Genomic DNA, 21,034 nt, shown 5'->3' with positions numbered 1-21,034 from the left:
GTATGGTATTGATGTGGATAGAGAATTGGTTGGCAGACAGGAAGCAAAGAGTGGGAGTAAACGGGACCTTTTCAGAATGGTAGGCAGTGACTAGTGGGGTACCACAAGGCTCAGTGCTGGGACCCCAGTTGTTTACAATATATATTAATGATTTAGATGAGGGAATTAAATGCAGCATCTCCAAGTTTGCAGATGACATGAAGCTGGGTGGCGGTGTTAGCTGTGAGGAGGATGCAGGTGACTTGGATAGGTTAGGTGAGTAGGCAAATTCATGGCAGATGCAATTTAATGTGGATAAATGTGAGGTTATCCGCTTTGGTTGCAAGAACAGGAAAACAGATTATTATCTGAACAGTGGCCGATTAGGAAAAGGGGAGGTGCAACGAGACCTTGGTGTCATTGTACACCAGTCATTGAAGGTGGGCATGCAGGTACAGCAGGCGGTGAAAAAAGCAAATGGTATGTTGGCATTCATAGCAAAAGGATTTGAGTACAGGAGCAGGGAGGTTCTACTGCAGTTGTACAAGGCCTTGGTGAGACTGCACTTAGAATATTGTGTGCAGTTTTGGTCCCCTAATCTGAGGAAAGACATTCTTGCCATAGAGGGAGTACAGAGAAGGTTCACCAGATTGATTCCTGGGATGGCAGGACTTTCATATGAAGAAAGACTGGATCGACTAGGCTTATACTCACTGGAATTTAGAAGATTGAGGGAAGATCTTATTGAAACATATAAAATTCTAAAGGGATTGGACAGGCCAGATGCAGGAAGATTGTTTCTGATGATGGGGAAGTCCAGAACGAGGGGTCACAGTTTAAGGATAAAGGGGAAGCCTTTTAGGACCGAGATGAGGAAAAACTTCTTCACACAGAGAGTGGTGAATCTGTGAAATTCTCTGCCACAGGAAACAGTTGAGGCTGGTTCATTGGCTATATTTAAGAGGAAGTTACATATGGCCCTTGTGACTAAAGGGATCAGGAGTTATGGAGAGAAAGCAGGTACAGGGTTCTGAGTTGGATGATCAGACATGATCATACTGAATGGCGGTGCAGGCTCGAAGGGCCAAATGGCCTATTCCAGCACTTATTTTCTGTGTTTCTATGTTTCTAAACAATGCTTCTACAGAAACACCATTATGTTAGCAGTGAAACTGTGTTGCCCTTAAGGCATTTCTTTACTTTATTATATTTTTGCTTTAGTGATTTGTTTGTAATCGTTTTCTAGTTAAAGTTAAGGTTGTTGAAAGTAAATTCGTTGTCTGTGATATATCGCAGCATGTGATGACGTCACACCCGGTTTTGCTGCGTCTTGAGGGAAAATACCAGTTTGGAGATACGGGAAAGAGGGGGTTTGTGTGTGTGTAGGATCAGAGTGAGAAAAGCTTTCTTTCTACACACTAGAAACATTAGAGAAGCAACGCCGTAAGTTTATAAGATCATCGATATGTTGAAGTAAAAATGTTAACGCTGATTCTGTTAAAAGTAATGACAGTTGTCATGTTCTATGTCATGTTCTATGTTCTTTGTTATTCAAAGAGTTGCGGATAATTTGTGTTGAAGTGTATTTAAAGCAGTTGATGGCGTAGGTAGATTCTGATTGTATGTTGTACTTTAATGTAATATAGTTTGTTGTAGTTTTATTTTTGCAAGTATTTATGATGTAAATGTGATGCCAAGAAGGAAACAAATACTGTAAATATTTTGTATTGTTTTATCAACAGTTTTCACCATACGTTGATGTGGAGGAGCGAACAATAAATGGTTAATCTTACTGGGACTGCACCTCATTGACCAGTTTATACTTAGTATAACGTTTAGTTCAGAGTTTTTACACCTGTACGAGTACACTACAGTGAAAAGACAGCATTACCATGTGGTTCAAGTGCTACGATGGCATCGCAATCCAGCATCAAATCATTGCCATCCAGCACCAGGAGCAGTAGGGCATCAACAAATAAGACTGCCCACGCAAGAGCTAAAGCAGAAACCGCTAAGGTGCGAGCGTCATACGCTGAGCAGGAGGAAAAATTGAAAATGGAAAAGGCTGCCAGAGAAGCTGAAAACCAGTTGGAAAGGGTAAGGATGGAGTCAGAGTTAGAAGTGCTGACGCTACACCGAGAAGCAGAAGCTGCCAGGGTGGAAGCAGAAATATTGGAAAATGCTGAAGAAATGCATGTTCTGGATGAAGTAAAATCTACTTCAGAAAGGACAAGATTGGAACGCACAAGCAACTATGTCCGATCGCAAATGGATTTGAAGATTCGTTCTTCCTCTCCATACATATATGCTAACATCCCACCTCATGAGAAGTCTCAGAGAGGCCCAATTGCATCACATCCATCCGAGGAAGACAATTTACCCTTGCAACTCCACGATGAATTCAAGAATGAAAGGGCTGATGACAAATACTTCTCGACACCAAACTTACCAGATTTGGCGAGAGGTCAGCAGGTTAGGATGGGACAGGTCTCCTCAGATACTCGAATCACCAACACCGGCACCCCTCAGGGGTGTGTCCTCTCTCCACTGCTGTTCTCCCTCTACACCAATGACTGCACCTCCTCCAACCACTATGTGAAGCTTTTGAAGTTTGCAGATGACACCACCGTCATTGGACTCATCCAGAACAGTGATGAGTCTGCATATCGACAGCAGGTGGACCAACTGGCGCTCTGGTGCAGTCGGAACAATCTGGAGCTGAACACGCTCAAGACAAAGGAGATGATAGTGGATTTCAGGAGACATCCCCCCATTATGTCCCCCCTCACAGTCCTCGGCAGCCCTGTGTCCACCGTGGAGAACTTCAGGTTCCTGGGAACCACCATCTCTCAGGATCTGAAGTGGGAGCAGAACATCAGCTCCATCCTGAAGAAGGCCCAGCAGCGGATGTACTTCCTGCGGCTCTTGAGGAAATATGGTCTGCCTCAGGAATTGCTGCTGCAGTCATTGAGTCTGTCCTGTGTACCTCCATCACTGTGTGGTTTGGAGCCGCCACCAAGCAGGATAGAACCAGACTACAGCGCACAGTGAGGACTGCCGAGCGCATCACTGGAGCCTCCCTGCCCTCTATTGTGGACCTGTACTCTTCCAGGTTGAAGAAGAGGGCGGGGAACATCATGAAGGACTCTTTCCATCCTGCGCACGGACTGTTTGAACTGCTTCCGTCTGGTAGGCGCTTCAGATCCCTCCAGACTAAGACTAATAGGCACTGGAGAAGTTTTTTCCCTACTGCGGTCACTTTGCTGAACAGTTAACTGCCGGTTAACTGTCGGCTAACTATTACTTGGATTGCACTACTTGTATGTATAATCTATATTTTCATTTATATTTATCATTATTATTGTTATGAGCAGAGAGACAACATCTGCCGGAAGTAAATTCCTTGTGTGTGTACAGGTACTTGGTGATTAAAGTCTGATTCTGATTCTGATTCTGAGAAGAGGCAAAGGTTGAATTCAGAACAGCAAATTCCATAACGAATGTACACCGTCTGTCATATACCCGCTGACATATTTCCCCAGCCAGCATGCCACTTGCAGTTGAACCCAAGGCACAGTATTAAGCACGACGAGATCTTGTCACTTCAGGACTATACCAGTTTGACGATAAGCCTGAAAATTACAGTGCATGGTACTCCTCATTTGCCAATGCTGTCGACGGAGTCCAGCTCAGAGCAACCCAAGAGTTGGATCTCATGGCGAAATGGTTGGGAAAAGAATCATTCGAACAGGTGAGACGCATACGTTCAGTGTACATCAACAACTCCAAGCTAGCCTTACGCAAAGCATGGGAGAGACTTCGGGAGTGCTATGCGGCCCCTGAAATTATTGAAATGGCACTATTTCGACATCTGGAAAACTTTCCTAAGGTGTCAGCCAGGGACAACACTAAGTTAAGAGAGCTCGGAGATTTACTCATGGAGATTGAAGGTGCTAAAGAAGACGGCTATTTAACTGGCCTGTCATATTTAGATACTTCATACTGAATTAGACCAATCATGGACAAACTTCCATTTGGACTACAGGAAAGGTGGGTGTCTGTTGGCTCAGAGTACAAGAAAGAGAACGATGGTCGATTTCCTCCCTTTGAGTATTTCACTAGGTTTGTGTGCAAGGAGGCGAAGAAGCGAAACAACCCTAGCTTCATGAGTCAAGGTAGCAGTACAATTCACACCAAGCCGGTCAAATCCACTTCGAGTAATTTTAATGTCAATAAACCCATCTCCGTGCGTAAAACTGAAGTCTTTACAACTAGCAATGACCCGAGCAAGAATTGTCCATTGCACAACAAACCCCACCCCCTCAAAAAATGCAGGACATTTAGGAAAAAACCCTTTGATGAGAGAATGGCCCTTCTCAAAGAGAAAAAAATATGTTTTAAATGCTGTTCCTCTACCTCTCACCTTGCTAGAGAGTGTACGATCACCGTGAAGTGCTCAGAATGTAATAATGCTAGTCATGATGGGGCCATGCATCCCGGCCCATTACCGCAAACTGACAAAACTCCTTCACCCTCACAACAGGACGGTGGGGAGGGAGAGGATCACTCCAAGATAACTGTTATCAGCTCGAGCTGTACAGAAGTTTGCGGTCAAGCTCAGTCAAGCCGTTCTTGTTCAAAGATCTGCCTCACTAAGGTGTACCCTAAGGGAGCCAAAGACAAGGCCATCAAAGCCTATGTAATTCTGGACGACCACAGCAATTGCTTACTAGTCAGACCAGAGCTCTTTGACTTGTTCAACATTGAGAGTAATCAGTTCCCATACTACCTTAGAACTTGCTCAGGCAGCGTAGAAACTTATGGAAGGAAGGCAGAAGGCTTCCAGCTCGAGTCCCTGGATGGTAAAGTTGTCATCTGTCTCCCTCCGCTCTTAGAGAGCGATGAAATTTTGAATAACCGCAATGAGATCCCAACACCAAGCGCTGTGCGACACCAGCCGCATCTCCACCACATCGCCAAGCACTGGACCCAAAAGCAAAAATACTCCTGCTACTCGGAAGAGACGTTCTCCAGGTGCACAAGGTTAGGCAGCAGGTCAATGGACCACACGACACCCCCTTTTCCGAATGCCTGGATCTGGGCTGGGTGGTGATAGGAGAGGTGTGTTTGGCAATGTACACAAACCGACAGTTAACACACTCGAGACCAATGTGCTAGAGAGTGGCTGCCATTCAATTTTTCAACCCTGCACAAGCTACATGTGTATCAAAGAAACATGACAGGGCTTTAAGAAGTGTAACACTGGGATAGTCAGTCTTCACTCAAACTGAGCATGATAATAAACTTGCTCCATCAGCACAAGACACCATCTTCTTAAAAATAATGGACACCAAGGTCTTCAGAGACGAAGCAAATAATGGGGTCGCCCCACTGCCTTTCAGAGAACCACGCCAGCGCTTGCCAAACAACAAAGAGCAGGCAGTCAAGCGGTTCACACTCTTGCAAAAAACCCTGAAAAGGAAACCTGAGATGCAGCAACAATACGTAGCATTCATGGAGAAGATCTTCGCTAACGGACATGCTGAAGTAGCACCGCCACTGAGGGAAGGCGAGGAGTGCTGGTACCTCCCAACGTTTGGGGTTTACCACCCACAAAAGCCCAATGAGATCAGGGTGGTCTTTGACTCCGGTGCTCAGTGCGCTGGTGTCTCCCTTAATGACGTGCTCCTTACAGGCCCCGACCCCAACAATACCCTTCTCGGGGTCCTGCTGCACTTTCGGAAGGAGAAGGTTGCAATCCTAGCGGACATCCAGCAGATGTTCCATTGCTTCTTAGTACAGGAAGACTATCATATTTTCCTCCATTTCTTATGGTACAAGGACAATGACATTATCAAGGAAGTTATTGAGTACCAGATGAAAGTCCACGTTTTCGGCAAAAGTCCATCACCTGCTGTGGCCATCTATGGGCTGCGAAGAGCCATCAGAGAGGGCGCACAGGAGCACGGTGACGACACCATTGAGTTTGTAGAAAGGCATTTCTATGTCGATGACGGCTTGATATCGCTACAGAAAGAAGACGAAGCAATCGATCTGCTCCGACGTACACAAGCCTCAATCGCGGAGTCAAACCTCCGCTTACACAAGTTTGCATCAAACCGTCAGGCAGTAATGGAGGCCTTTTCACATCATGACTGTGCTCCGGCAATCAAAAACCTAGATCTAGATGGAGAAACCATTCCCACACAAAGGAGTCTGGGTCTCCTTTGGGAGAATATGACTGACACATTCACGTTCTCCGTGCTGACCGTGATCAAACCATTTACCTGCCGTGGAGTTCTCTCCACTGTCAACAGTGTTTTCGATCCCTTGGGTCTACTGGCGCCAGTTACGATCCAGGGAAGAGTCCTTCTCAGAGAACTTACCTCTGAGCTGGGATACCACTGGGATACTCCTCTACCAGAAGACAAGCTAAACAGATGGGAGGCTTGGAGAGAGTCACTTCAAGATCTAAAACAGCTTCATATCCCACGTAGGTACACTGCGGATGAATTGGCCCAGGCAAAGGATGTCATCCTTAAAGCAACTCAAAGAGCAGCTTTTGCAAGAGAGTTCATGGTTCTCCAAGTTAATAAACCAATATCAAAGGACAGCCCTTTGAGGAAACTCAACCCGATCCTGAAGAACGATCTCATTTGCATTGGAGCCCAGTTAATACACTCTCACCTTACAGCTGCAGAAAAGAGCCAAAAGACAGCCATGTGTCCTTATTGCTCACTCGCCATCATCATGAACAGGTAAAGCATCAGGGCCGTCACCTGACGGAAGGAGCAATAAGGGCAGCGGGACTGTGGATCTTGGGAGGTAAAATACTGATCAATTCAGTACTCCATAGATGTGTAACCTGCAGGAAACTGCAAGGGAAGTTGGAAGCTCAACGTATGGCGGACCTCCCACCAGAATGTCTTGGAGCCTGCTCTCCTTTTACATACGTGTGTCTCGATGTAGTTGGTCCCTGTCTATCACCACTAGACGCACCAGAGGAGGACAAGCAGAGAGTGAATGGTGGGCCATCATGTTTAGCTGCATGAGTTCAAGAGCGGTACACATTGAAGTCATCAAATCTTTGGATACATCCAGCTGCATTAATGCTCTCAGGCGCTTCTTTGCGCTAAGAGGCCCTGCAAAACAGTTAAGGTCTGATTGCAGCACAAACTTTGTTGGAGCATCCAAGGAGCTGGGGATGGACAAGACGGTGCAAAGGTACCTCAGTGAGCAGGGATGCAACTGGGAGTTCAACACACCACACGCCTCTCACATGGGAGGCTCATGGGAGTGAATGATTGGTATCGTCAGAATTCTTGATTCAATGTTTCTGCAGCAATGCATCCGACTGACCCACGAACACTCGACTGACCCATGAAGTACTGTGCACACAAATGGCAGATGTCACAGCCATTATAAATGCACGACCACTCCTACCTGTCTCTTCTGACCCGGAAAGCCCCTTCATACTCTCGCTATTAATGCTCCTTACGCAGAAGGCAGGAGCTCCCCCTCTACCGGGAACTTCTCTGATTTGTACACAAAGCAATGGAGACAGGTTCAGGCTCTCACAAATCAGTTCTGGTCTCGTTGGAGACATGAATATCTAACTTTGTTGCAACACAGACAAAACTGGACAGAACCTCGCAGGAATCTTCAAGTTGGAGATATAGTCCTGCTCAGGGACAAGCAGATCACCCGCCAATGGCCAGAATCACTGCCACATTCCCTAGTAGGGATGGACATGTCAGGAAGGTTGAGATGAAAACTACCGACCAAGGTGATATGAAAACTTACCAAAGGCCAGTTGCAGAAATCATTCTACTTCTCCCTAAGGACTGATACGGGGACTGAAGTTTGTATTATGTTCATAGTGACCTTACAAAGGTCAGGCGGGGAGTTTGTTGCCCTTAAGGCATTTGTTTAGTTTATTATATTTTCACTTTAGTAATTCATTTGTAATCGTTTTCTAGTTAAAGTTAAGGTTGTTGAAAGTAAATTCGTTGTTTGTGATATATCACAGCATGTGATGACGGTTTTGCTGCGTCCTGTGGGAAGATACCGGTTTGGAGAAATGAGAAGGAGGGGGCTTGTGTGTGCAGGATCAGAGCGTGAAAAGTTTCATTCTATGCACTAGAAACATCATAGAAGCAACACTGTAAGTTTATAAGATAATCGATACATTGAAGTAAAAATGTTAATGCTGATTCTGTTAAAAGTAATGATGGTTGATAAAGTTTATGTTCTTTGTTATTTAAACAGTTGCGGATAGTTTGTGTTGAAGTGTATTTAAAGCCTGTCGATGGCGCAGGTAGATTCTGACTGTATGCTGTACTTTAATGTAATTTAGTTTGTTGTAGTTTTATTTTTGCAAGTATTTATGATGTAAATGTGATGTCAAGAAGGAAACAAATACTGTATATATTTTGTATTGTTTTATCAACAGTTTTCACCATACGTTGATGTGAAAGAGTGAATAGTAAATGCTTAATCTTACTGCGATCGCACCTCATTGACTCCAGTTTATACTTAGTGTTTAGTTCAGAGATTTTATACCTGTGCGAGAACACTACAGAAACCTTCCCCAGAGTGTTTCAATTACTATTACAACATGTGTTTTTAAATGTTGTGCTATAACAATGATAAACAGAATCAGACTTTAATCGCCAAGTACCTGTTCACATACAAGGAATTTACTTCCGGCAGATGTTGTCTCTCTGCTCATAACAGATGATAAATATAAATGAAAATATAGATTATACATACAGGTAGTGCAATCCAAGTAATAGTTAGCCGACAGTTAAACTGTCCAGTAAAGTGACCGCAGTAGGGAAAAAACTTCTCCAGTGCCTATTAGTCTTAGTCTGGAGGGATCTGAAGCGCCTACCAGACGGAAACAGTTCAAACAGTCTGTGCGCAGGATGGAAGAATATAATGATAATAATAATAATAATGATTTTCTAGGTGTGAACTAGAGAGCTGGTTATTGGACTCCTGCAGGTCATCGGACATGCATTGTCCACACTTGCTGTATAGTTGCTAGATAGTCAGAAAAGTAAATTTTACCACTAATGTTGACAATTGAAATTGATCAACCTAAGTTGTACTGGTCTATTCAAGAAGATGGTATTAAGAACTCTCACCATCAGGATATGCCCTCTTGACATTGCTGACATTAGGGAGGAGTGCAAGACACACACTACTTTGTTAGGAACTAATTCTTCCTCCTCTGCCATCAGATTTCTGAACAGTCCTTGAACCCTCTTCCTCTCTATTTTGTTGTATTTCTGTACTTTTTTATTTTGTAACAGAAATTTGTTGCAAAACAACTAATTTCATGACATATGTGAGCAATAGTAAACCTACTACATGTTCTGACCATCCCGTACCATTCCCCATTTGATGATTGGAATGAGGTGCTGTTATCAGTACACCAATACATGATCCTGTGGGCAGTGATCCAAACCCAAATCTTAATAGCACTAACTTGTACTTCCTAGGGAATGTGAGAGGAATTCTAAATACTCAGTAGAAATCCACTTGATCACAGGAAGAATTTACAAACTTCTTGCAACCATTACACAAATTGAGCCTCAGTCAATGCCTCTGTTAAAGCATTGACCTCTGTGAAGGTCGGAAACCACCTGATGACATCTGCTCCTAGCTGAAGGCTACAGTTACCTCAAAGCTATTTGGAGAATGTCCTTAACAAGTGTATGTAACAAGTAACAATTACTGCACCATAGCGCAGACTAGACACTGAACCACATAAGACTACTTTCCATCTCATGTTTTAGTACCTCAGGAACACCTTGTTTTGCTGAGTTTTTCCTCTTTGTTTAAGCACTTGTGTATTTAATAGAATTTTGGAAATAGTAAACTATTGTTGAACTGATTCCTGTAATTAAGCTTAGAGTGTGTTCAATTCTCTTCTAGTCCACACGTTTATAATCAGATTGGAGCTGAAGAGTACTTGTTGTGAATATTGTTCAGTTTCCTGGCTTTTCAATACAGCAATTTTCATTTACCCAAATTAGTGCTAACCCACGCAAAAGCAAGAAATACTGGAAGTATTCAGCGTCATAATTGCAGGAAGAAACTCTTTTGACTTTTCAGATTATTCTAAAATAAAATTGTTTCTTCCATAGGTGACTTAGAATCAAAATACTGCTTTCACCCGGTTGAAGATTTTCCTGCACCAGAGGAGTATCAGCAGTTCCAAAAAATGTACCCAAGTAAGATGAACAGAGGTGAGCTGCTCCAGACTGTGTTTGCATTAGTATACAAGGATCTCTACATGAGTACTGGGCACCCCGCAGAGATCAATTATTTGACATACATACCGTAAAACTGGCCAAATGAAACTGTGGTGAACTATGTGTATACCTGTCTGGACACGCCCCCTGCTGACTGCTCCTGTGGCTCCTCCCACAGGCCCCTGTATAAAGGAGATCTGAGGCCTGACGCTCGGCCTCAGTCTCCAGGACATTGTATGATAGACACTCACTCCTGGTTCCTTCTTCCAGTCAATAAAAGCGGATATCTTGCCTTACGTCTCAGAGTGAGTTATTGATGGTGCATCAATTTTATTGACTGGAAGTTTTAAAACATGGAACCTGTTTTGTGTCCGCACTGGTTGGATTTGGACCCTCAAGACCCTGCGCGGCCTTCAACTGCATTAAAGCGGACATTGCCAAAGCTACAATGCATGCGGTGGATGAGACCACTCCCTTCCAAGTGGAGTGTGATGCCTCTGATTTCGCTCTGGCTGCTACCCTCAATCAGGAAGGCAGATCAGTAGCATTCTTTTCTTGCACCCTCCAAGGCTCCGAAATTCGGCACTCCGCGGTGGAGAAAGAAGCCCAGGCCAAAGTGGAGGCTGTTAGGCACTGGAGGCACTATCTTACTGGCAAACGGTTCACCTTGCTGACCGACCAACGCTCAGTTGCGTTCCTGTTCAGCAACCAACAGCGGGGCAAGATCAAAAATGATAAGATTTTGCGGTGGAGGATAGAACTCTCCACCTACACCTATGATATCCTGTACCGGCCTGGCAGACTCAATGAGCCCCCTGATGCCCTATCCCGGGGAACATGTGCTAGCACACAGCTCGACCAGCTGTACACCCTTCATGCACAACTTTGCCATCCGGGGGTCACCCGATTTTACCATTTTGTGAAAGCTCGGAACCTGCCGTACTCCCTGGAGGACATCAGGACAATGACCAGGGACTGCCAAATTTGCGCTGAGTGCAAACCGCACTTCTACCTTCCTGACACGGCGCAGCTTGTCAAGGCCACCCGCCCTTTTGAGCGACTGAGTGTTGACTTTAAGGGCCCCCTTCCCTCCACTGACCGCAATGTCTATTTTCTCAGTGTTAATGACGAGTACTCGCGGTTCCCCTTTGCCATCCCCTGCCCCGACACCACTGCCACGTCCGTCATAAAAGCCCTGCACCAGCTCTTCACTCTGTTCGGGTATCCCTGCTATATCCACAGTGATAGAGGGTCCTCCTTTATGAGTGACGAGCTGTGCCAGTACCTGCTAGCTAGGGGCATTGCTACCAGTCGGACCACGAGTTATAATCCCCGGGGTAATGGCCAGGTGGAGCAGGAGAATGCCACAGTGTGGAAGGCCACACTTTTAGCCCTAAAGTCAAAGGGATTGCCGGTCTCTCGATGGCAGGAGGTCCTCCCTGAGGCACTCCACTCTATCCGCTCTCTGTTATGTACGTCCACCAATGCCACCCCTCACGAACGCCTATTCTCTTTTCCCAGGAAGTCTGTCACTGGGACCACCCTACCAGTTTGGCTGACGTCCCCGGGGCCAGTGCTGCTCTGGAAACATGTGAGGAGCAATAAATACTCCCTGCTGGTAGAGAGGGTTCACCTTCTACATGCGAACCCCCAGTATGCTTACGTGGTCTTACCTGATGGGCGGGAGGACACGGTCTCCATCCGCGACCTGGCACCCGCAGGTGCAGCAGACCACTACCCTGAAGGCTCTCCGGTAACTATGAACCCTGCACCAGAGGTGACACCGTGCTCACCAGGCCTACACAGACTCCTCACGACACCTGTATACCGGGCGTTTCGTACGCATTTATACATTTATACCAGCGCCTAGTGGGCAAGAACAAGAGCAACCTCCGTCCCCTGTGCAATCACCAATGTTGCCGGCATCCATGCGATCACAGCCGGTGCTACGTAGATCGCAGCGACAGATTCGACCACCTGATAGACTTGACTTGTAAGAAACTTTGCCACATGGGGACTCTTTCAAACAAAGGGGGGGGGTGAATGTGGTGAACTATGTGCCTGTTTGGACACGCCCCCTGCTGACTGCTCCTGTGGCTCCTCCCACAGGCCCCTGTATAAAGGCGATCTGAGGCCTGACGCTCGGCCTCAGTCTCCAGGACATAGTATGATAGACACTCACTCTTGGTTCCTTCTTCCAGTCAATAAAAGCCGATATCTCGCCTTACGTCTCAGTGTGAGTTATTGATGGTGCATCAGAAACTCAATAATATTAACTGATAGGCATTTCTATGACTCTGTATCCTCAGATGCAGAGGGCCTATAGTATGTAGACTATGTCTACATGATGTCTTAGACTTATATCATCTACAAAAATACTATCTTCCAGTGTTCTGTTTCTCAACTTTCATCCAATGGAGGGGGAAAAAATAATGTAACATCATTAATTTTTAGAACTGGGGAAGCTACATATGAAAAAAGATCTTTGGAAATGAATAAACAGTCAACTTTTCAGTCTGAGACTTAACATCACGTCCTGATGAAAAGTCTCAGCCTAAAACATTGACTATGTATTCATTTCTTCAGAGTTCCTCAGTATTTTTGAATGTTCTTCTTAAGTGTGGCTAATGAATTTCACTGAAATTAAATATGGGCTATTGAATTTTTGGTTCAACCTAGTAGTGATAGTGTTTATCCTTTACATAAGCCTCCTCACAAGCCATTTCACTTAGTTCTATCTCTTCCTCAATTTTGCATTTCTCTAGTTTTCCTTTGTTTGGATTTGTGAAACTAGTGATAGAATGCTAACCATAAAATAACAGAGGAAATGATAATGTATGGTTAGTCTGACATATGACATGAACCCACTTACTGATCAAAATATTTCCCTCTTGTTTGTGATTTGTGCACAAGGTCCAGAAGATGGCTGTTTCCCATTGAAATTATCTTGAGGAGTATTGTTATGATCCAGCAACAATGAATATAGAATTGAGACAGGTTTTTTTAATAACAAATAAAACATTTATTAAACACTGCTCAAAAAAACCCAAAAGTAAATGAACGACTTAACCAGAATACGGCAGTTCAAACAGTTCTTAAAACGAGAAATGTGAACTCAGTTCTTTAAAATAGTATTGTAAAAAGTCCAAAATGATTTATAGTCAGTTAAACGAGAGACTTCCCTTGGTGTAATTAACATTCTCTTTCACGACGTTACTGCTAATCCCAGCCGAAGTATGCTTTGCCAAGGGATTTACAATTGAAGGAAATAAAATGGCTTTAAGACACTGACCTTTCCTTGGTGAAACTCTGCATCCAACTCTCTCTGCTCTTTTGGCAAAGCAGGAGTTAACACGGACACAAGTTATTAATTCCTCATACGAAGGGTAAATAAAGGTTGAGTCTGCTTCACAGCTGACATCAACTTTCCTCGATCTTTCAGCTTCCCGAACTTCGACGAATCTTCACTCTCCAACTGGATTTTAACTGGCAGTATTGTAGCAAAACTGCTGGCAATAATCTTTGAATTAAGGCAGAAAGTAAAACTCCACTTTGGATAAAACTGCATCATAACATCGAATACGCAGCGACATGGAGTGTCTGGCAAATACAGCCACGAACTGCCCCACCTCACAGAGAGGGGTTCCCCTTTTATACCCTGTTGAAAAAAAACTATCACATGACCTCTCACTGGTGGGAAAATGACATCACTCCACCATCACAAGACCATTACATCATGTCCAGCATAGCCTCAATTACATCTTGGTCACATGACAGGTACAAGATACCCACAGGTATGTAACAGTATGAAGTGTAAATTAAGTGGTGCATCTTTCGTACAAGCAGCTACAAAGCACGTTGAGGTATTAAATCCTCTTTAGTTTGTTTAGGATATTTACTGACACATTTTTTGTTTCCATTTTTTGCAGTTGTTCGAGGAGCACCACCTCTGCCACCCATTGGAAGGTGATCTGTCATCTGGGTTTTGTTATTCATTGCATCCGCTATTGGAAGACTGATATACTAGGTTTTCTTCTCCTGGGTGTTCAACTCAAGATCCTTAACTAGTTCACTACACCGGGGCAGAACCTCCAGAACTGTTTAGTACATGAATTCCTATCTGAGATTTTCTAGGTCTTTTTTTGACCTTCGCATCTTCCACCTCCAGCAATTTTCATTGCAAATGGGCTGAGGTAATGGAACATTGACTATAATGAGAAAATTATTTTTTAAGTTGATAGTTTATTGGGAGGCAGCTTACCAGTGATCTAAGAATTATGTGTCAGAGTTACACTACAAATCAAATGGAAAAGCAAAGAGTAATTTGTTTTGGTTTTCTTTAAGAAGTTAAACTGAACCTTCAAAATTCATGTCATCTTAACCTTTGACTTCTGATAAATTTGTAGAATCATTGAACACTATGCAGTAAATATGGTTAAAACTAAATTTCCCACTTTTTGATGTTTACTTTGATATCATGCTGTCAGTGCCAGATTTATTATTATGTATTTACACTTACAATAAATGTAGTAATCATTACTATAGTTCTTTACTTGTAAAGTTGTACAGAACATCTGAATTAGATATGATGGGATTAATGAAAGACATTTTCTCAGAGGACTGACTGGCTGATTTTGATTGCATAATCTGTTAACAGTAAATGTTTCACCTTCAAAGTAGAGCAGCATTGCTTATATTGTAGTATAGTGCTTGAATGAGTCAATAGCCAGGCATATAAAGGAAGATGCCCACCTGGGCCTCAGTGATGTTTCTGGTGCAAACATTGTAATGTACACAGCATCTTTTAAAGTTGCATTCTGGCCAAAGCACTTAGAATTTAGAGTTTTTTGTGTATTTGTAATTTGGCTCTTTCAAGCAGTTTATGGGATCTTCGTTCAGTATTATAAAATTAATGCATACTGTTACAGTATCAATGAGCCAATTCTCTAATGATAGGGAACATATTTTCCCCATGAACATTCTTTCTTCTGCCATTATCACCATTGACTTATTTCCACATCATATAAATATGCTTAAATTTGAAACCATCAGATGTACTGACCAATCTATAGAACCGTTCACATTTTTCAATTCAATTTTTATTTATTCAGTATTAGGTTTAGTACCACTGACATATCTCATGAAATTTGTTATTTAAGATCATAGTGTGTTTAAAGGAAGAGTATTAAACTATCATTTATATGTTGATTTATTTTGTTAATTTTATATATTTTAATCAACATTTTTGAGTCAGTCAGTATTAATATGATGTTATATTCCTATTACATGCATAAAGAACAATCCTGGAAATTTTGAAGAGATATATAATAAACAGTGTTTACAATAAACTGTATATGACTTGCAGGCTGAACAGTAATATTTGTTAAACCCATTGCCCATTGTATGCAACAAAGCATTAATAATTAGCATAGCACAAGAACCATATATCTTAAAATTCAAATAACCTACCTTAAAAAAGAGGAGAGGCTGTACTAGTGCATTATTTTATTGACCAGTGTGGAAATACCTATTTCAAAAGGAGCTTCTTAACTTATCCAATGAATAAAACACACCCAACAATAATTGTATTAAACAATAATCGGCCTGATATTTTTTGAAATCCGTTTACAATAAAACCAGAGAAGAATATTTGAGTTGTAGCTTTAGTGACATTGATTAATTGGACTATGTATAATTCTGAAATATCTGTTTAGATGAACAAGGTATTTTCATTCCTACATGTAATTCTACTTGAATGTCACAGTTGTAAGATTTTACTGGTAGATAATATGAAAATGAAGAGTATACATTGATTTGTACAGTAGATGCACTCCAGTGTACTCATGATTATGCTACAGTTTAAACATTACTGGTTTGTGCACTGTACAAACACATGCAATTTAAAATGACTCTCCATGCCATTTCTGGCATAGTATCAATGAACACATTGTGTTAGCATTTGCTCTGGCTGCAGTTTCAATAGTATAGTTAAAAAAAGATGACTGGTTTTGTATGATAATCACATGAAGCATTAACATTAGTGACCATTCCACAGATCAGTCTGTTCCTAGTAGTGTCTTGGTTTCTTGATGAAAATCTGGTATCCATCTTCATCATCTAACACACAACAGTAAAGAGAAAAGATAAGTGGTTGCATCGTACAGAAGGCTCTTTGACAGTCCAGAACAGGTTCAGTATTTGTATGATTTCTGTTTATTTCTCTTTTACTCCGCAGTTGCCTTGAACATTATACTTTACAGAATGCACTGGCAATTCTGTGTTGCATAGTTTTGCTCTTCTACATGCGCACACAAAAATAAAAGGACAGGAGAATTTTCTTTTGTTTCTAGTCCTGTGAATCTTATCTATAAAATTTTGCCTTTGTAAAGGGTTTCCTTTTAACTTCAAGCTTTTTTTTACTTCATATATGGTGGGTACTCTGCATTTGACTTTTTCAGAACAAATTTAACCTCATTATTATATACATTCTATTTAGTTGGATTAATTTATTGTCTTGAGCTAAGCAGTTCTTGATTATGGAAACAAAATTTTGTAATCATATTTCTTTAAATTGTACAGCAGCCCCACTGTGGGATTTAAATAACATAGAAGCAAAAAATGAACACAAAATATGAAGATTGCAATAACTGGAGCATTAACTTCCATCGTATTCTGTATCATACCAGCCAGTTACCTCTGGTTCTCTATAAATTATCAATAATCTTGAAAATAAAACCTTTTAATGTTTTTATGTGTTATTTATCATGATATTGCTTTTCTGAATTTGATCATTTTCTTCATAACATTAGAAATAACTGCATGGAAATGTGCTTTTTTGCATACATAGAAGTAACAGGAATAATCACAGGCAAAATCAGAAACAAAGTGGCAGAAAAAAATAAATTAAGAATAGATAGATACCTTATTGATCCCAAAGGAAATTACTGTGTCACAGTAGCATTACAAGTGCACAGATATAAAGGGTAAAAGAGAGTCAAGGGTAGATAGCAGTCCAATAGAAAATGACACTGGAGATATTGTAATGAGAGAGACAGAAATGACAGAGGAACTGAATGCGTATTTTGCATCAGTCTTCACAGTGGAAGACATCTGTAGTATATTCAGGAGTGTCAGAGAAGTGAAATATGTACAGTGAAAATTACAATGAAGAAGATTCTCAGGAAGCTTAATGTGTGATAAATCTCCTGAACCTGATGGAATGCACTTCAGATTCTGAAGTAAGTAGAGATATTGCATACGACAATGATTTTCAGGAATCAATAGATTCTGGCATTGTACTGGATGACTGGAAAATTGCAAATTTTATTCCACTATTTAAGAAAGGTTGGAAGCAACTGAAGGGAGACTATAGTCTTGTTTGCCTGATATCAGTGGTCGAGAAGTTGTTGGGATCAATTGTTAGGGATGAGATTACGGAGTACCTGGAGGCACATGACAAGACAGGCCAAAGCCAGCATGGTTTCCTGAAAGGAAAATCCTACCTGACTAACATACTGCAATTTTTTGAGAAAATTATAAGCAAGGTGGACAAAGGAGATGCAGTAGACATGGTGTACTTGGATTTTCAGAAGGCCTTTGACAAGGTGCTGCATTTGAGGCTGCTTAGCAAGATAAGAGCCCATGGAATTATAGGGAAGTTACTAGTGTGGGTGGAGCATTGGTTGATTGGCAGAAAACAGAGAGTGGGAATAAAGGGATCTATTCTGGCTGGCTGCTGGTTACTAGATAGGTGGAGGAGTGGGTAGTGTTGAGGAACCAGAGAGACTTTGATAGTTTAGGGGAATGGGCAAAGAGTGGCAATTAAAGTACAATGTTGGAAAGTGTATGGTCATGCACTTTGGTGGAAGAAATAAACAGGGAGACTATTATTTAGATGGGGAGAGAATTCAAAATAGAGATGCAAAGGGACTTGGGAGTCCTTGTGCAGGATACCCTAAAGATTAACCTCCAGGTTGAGTCGGTGGTGAAGAAGGCAAATGCAATGTTGGCATTCAATTCTAGAGGAATAGAGTATAGAGATGAATCGATGCTTAGGGGAGTGACCGGGAAGGATAATGTGTTTTTTTCCTCTCTGAACTCACAGAAGCATTTCCAAAACAAAGTTTGCATTGCGATGATTGCAGAATGTAAATACTCCGAATTTATCATGTCGTGACCTTGTTTGAACTCTCTCAAATTGGGGAAGTGAGACAATGTGCCTTTCTGTAAATCTCTGGCAAGTACTGTCAACTTGCGCTCGAATGCCAAAACATCCTCCAACATGTGCAGGGCTGTACGTCCTTACCCCTGAAGAGCTGTGTTCAGCGTGTTCAGGTGCGCTGTCATGTCTACATGAAGTGTAGCTTTTCCAGCCACTCTGGCTGTTCCAGCTCAGGAAAGGTGAGTCCTTTGCTGCCCAGGAAAGTTTTCACTTCTTCCAGACACGCGACAAAGCGTTTCAGCACCCCCCCTCTGGACAGCCAGCGATAAAAACATGTTGTAGCGGTGTGCTACACGCAGTCAGTAAACTGCAGTCAAAGATGACTTTATTCGAACTAAACAGCCTTGCTTTTAAGCCTCCCTCAACCCGCCCCCCATGGGCGCGGATGCTGCAAAAGACACGTACTCACAAACCCCCGTAGGCTATCTCCCTTAGCCTGAACGCTGGCTAATTGTGAGCCGGTTCGGATGTGTCAGGAAATGGGTCGCCACAACGTCTAATTTAGATTGTACAAGATCACCATAATCTTCAAATTTAGAATTACATTTCAAAAACTAACAAACTAACATAAAATACATTTTAATTAAATACTGACCAATTATTTCCCAAAGCAACAGGGAGCCGCAGCACAGACGTAAAAGAGCCACATGTGGCTCCGGAGCCGCGGGTTGCCGACCCCCGGCATAGACTATTTTACAAACAGGGTGACATATCAGAAATCAGAGATGCAAAGGTGCTTGGAGTCCTTCTGCAAGATTGCCTAAAGGTAAACTTACAGATTGATTTGTTGATAAGATAGACAAATGCAAACAGCATTTATTTTGAGAATAATCCTTGAAATTAAAGGGTTAACAGATAAAGAACACTTGACGACTCTGGTCTGTACTTGGTAGACTTTACAATGAGGGGAATCTCACTGAAAAGTATTGATATTGGAAGACCTAGTTAGAGTTCATGAGGATGTTTCCTATGTACTGTTTGTGCCCCCAATTTACCCCCATTTACCTAGGGTGAACTGCCGTCACCCCGCCAACAGTGCAATACTTTGGTGTAAATACGGTGTAATGCCCTCCCCAGTACAAGCTTGCAACACAAATATCAGACAATACACCAAAGGCGAGTAAATAATTGCTACTTTATAGTTATTTCCTAGTGATGGGTTAGTAGAAACAGATAAGATAAAGGTGATAAATCAGTAAGTTTATCAGATTGTGCACATGATATTTTAATACGTTGGAGCTCATGCCTTCGGTTCCATCCACAACAAACCTCTGAGCCTTCAGCCACCATCTGAACCGCCGACGTCCAGTATCCGTCGCTCTGGAACTGCTGTCCGCTCCTCATGTGTCGTCCCCCTCGCTCTCTTCCTGAAAAAACCCACAAACTCCGGATCAGCTCACTCATACAAGGTAGCATAACAATTCTCCATTGGTTAGTTCCTCCTTATCGTCAGTCATAACCCAAACATTCCAGACACAGAAACCCATGACAGCATTAAGTGACATTACCGAGAAGCCTTTTCATTTTAACAGCACAGAGAAGCCATTTTGTTAGTCTGAACAGTTAACATCACAGTTGATGAGAATCCTACACCTATAATGGGGTGTCTAGGACTGCCTCTCAATAGAAAGACTCCCTTTAGAACAAAGGTGAAGAGGAAGTTCTTTAGGCAGAGGGTTCTGGAAAATGTATGGAATTCATTGCTATGGACGGCTGCAGAGACTAGGTCATGGTATATTTAAAGTGAAAATTGATATGTTCTTGATTAGAAAGTGTGTCAATAGTTATGGGAAGCAGGCATAGTGGCTTTGAGATGGGTAATAATTCAACCATGGTTAAACGGCAGAGCTGACTTGATGAGCAGACAATTCTGATTTTCAGGCTTTTTAGGTTATTCCAACCTATCATGAATCCTCTCTAGAAGGTAAAAAAAATGTCTTCGCATCTCATACTTGAATAGCATACCCAATAATTTGAGTTTGCAACCCTTGGTTATTGTCCTCACAGTCACAGCAAACCTGCACTATGAGATTTAAATAAGGTGGGACCATGTAGAGCTTTGCAGGAGTGCTAGGAATTAAATTGCTTTGAAAAACACTGGAAAAGTGTCAAAGATTTTTTTCTACAAAATGTTGGAGATGGTGGAGGAAAGGGCTGGTTTGTTAATTTAACAATTTATCCCTGGAGGATTACCAGGATTAGATGTTCATTGGGGTAGCAGAGAGAATGGCAGGTCTAGTGAGAGTAAGTAGTTCCACTGCAACTAAAGTGGTGAGTCTAATGAGACCCACCTAAACATGATAAATATGGTACTCTGAAAACTCACCTATCACAGAATTTTGGATCGTCTGAGCGCACCAAAAATTGCTTTTCTTGCCCAGCCTAGGCCTTCAGAACTAATGGACCACTAACGGGAAATCACTCTCCTTGTTTAAACTTCTAAAGAGCTCCATGCAGCAAATGCCTGATCAAGTTCGCGTAGTCCTTTGCTAATAAATCTGTGAAAGACTGCTGGGAATTTGCTAAAATGGCTGATAATCTACACAGTCAAGCAGAGATGCGTGGCGCAATG

The 21,034-nt window shown here is 42.3% G+C and overlaps 1 long non-coding RNA gene across 1 annotated transcript; it reads right to left on the bottom strand.

Moving 5' to 3' along the window:
- Positions 1-15,729: 15,729 nt before the first annotated feature.
- Positions 15,730-21,033, bottom strand: LOC132386004 (uncharacterized). Its single transcript, XR_009509391.1, has 3 exons — positions 20,789-21,033; positions 19,732-19,829; positions 15,730-16,358 (listed from the first exon to the last, which is right to left on the bottom strand). It is a non-coding gene; the product is annotated as an uncharacterized LOC132386004 (long non-coding RNA).
- Position 21,034: the final 1 nt, after the last annotated feature.

The sequence above is a fragment of the Hypanus sabinus genome, assembly GCF_030144855.1.
Source record: "Hypanus sabinus isolate sHypSab1 chromosome Y unlocalized genomic scaffold, sHypSab1.hap1 SUPER_Y_unloc_10, whole genome shotgun sequence".
Classification (NCBI taxonomy): Eukaryota; Metazoa; Chordata; class Chondrichthyes; order Myliobatiformes; family Dasyatidae; genus Hypanus; species Hypanus sabinus.
This window is presented reverse-complemented; position numbering and strand designations above follow the sequence as displayed.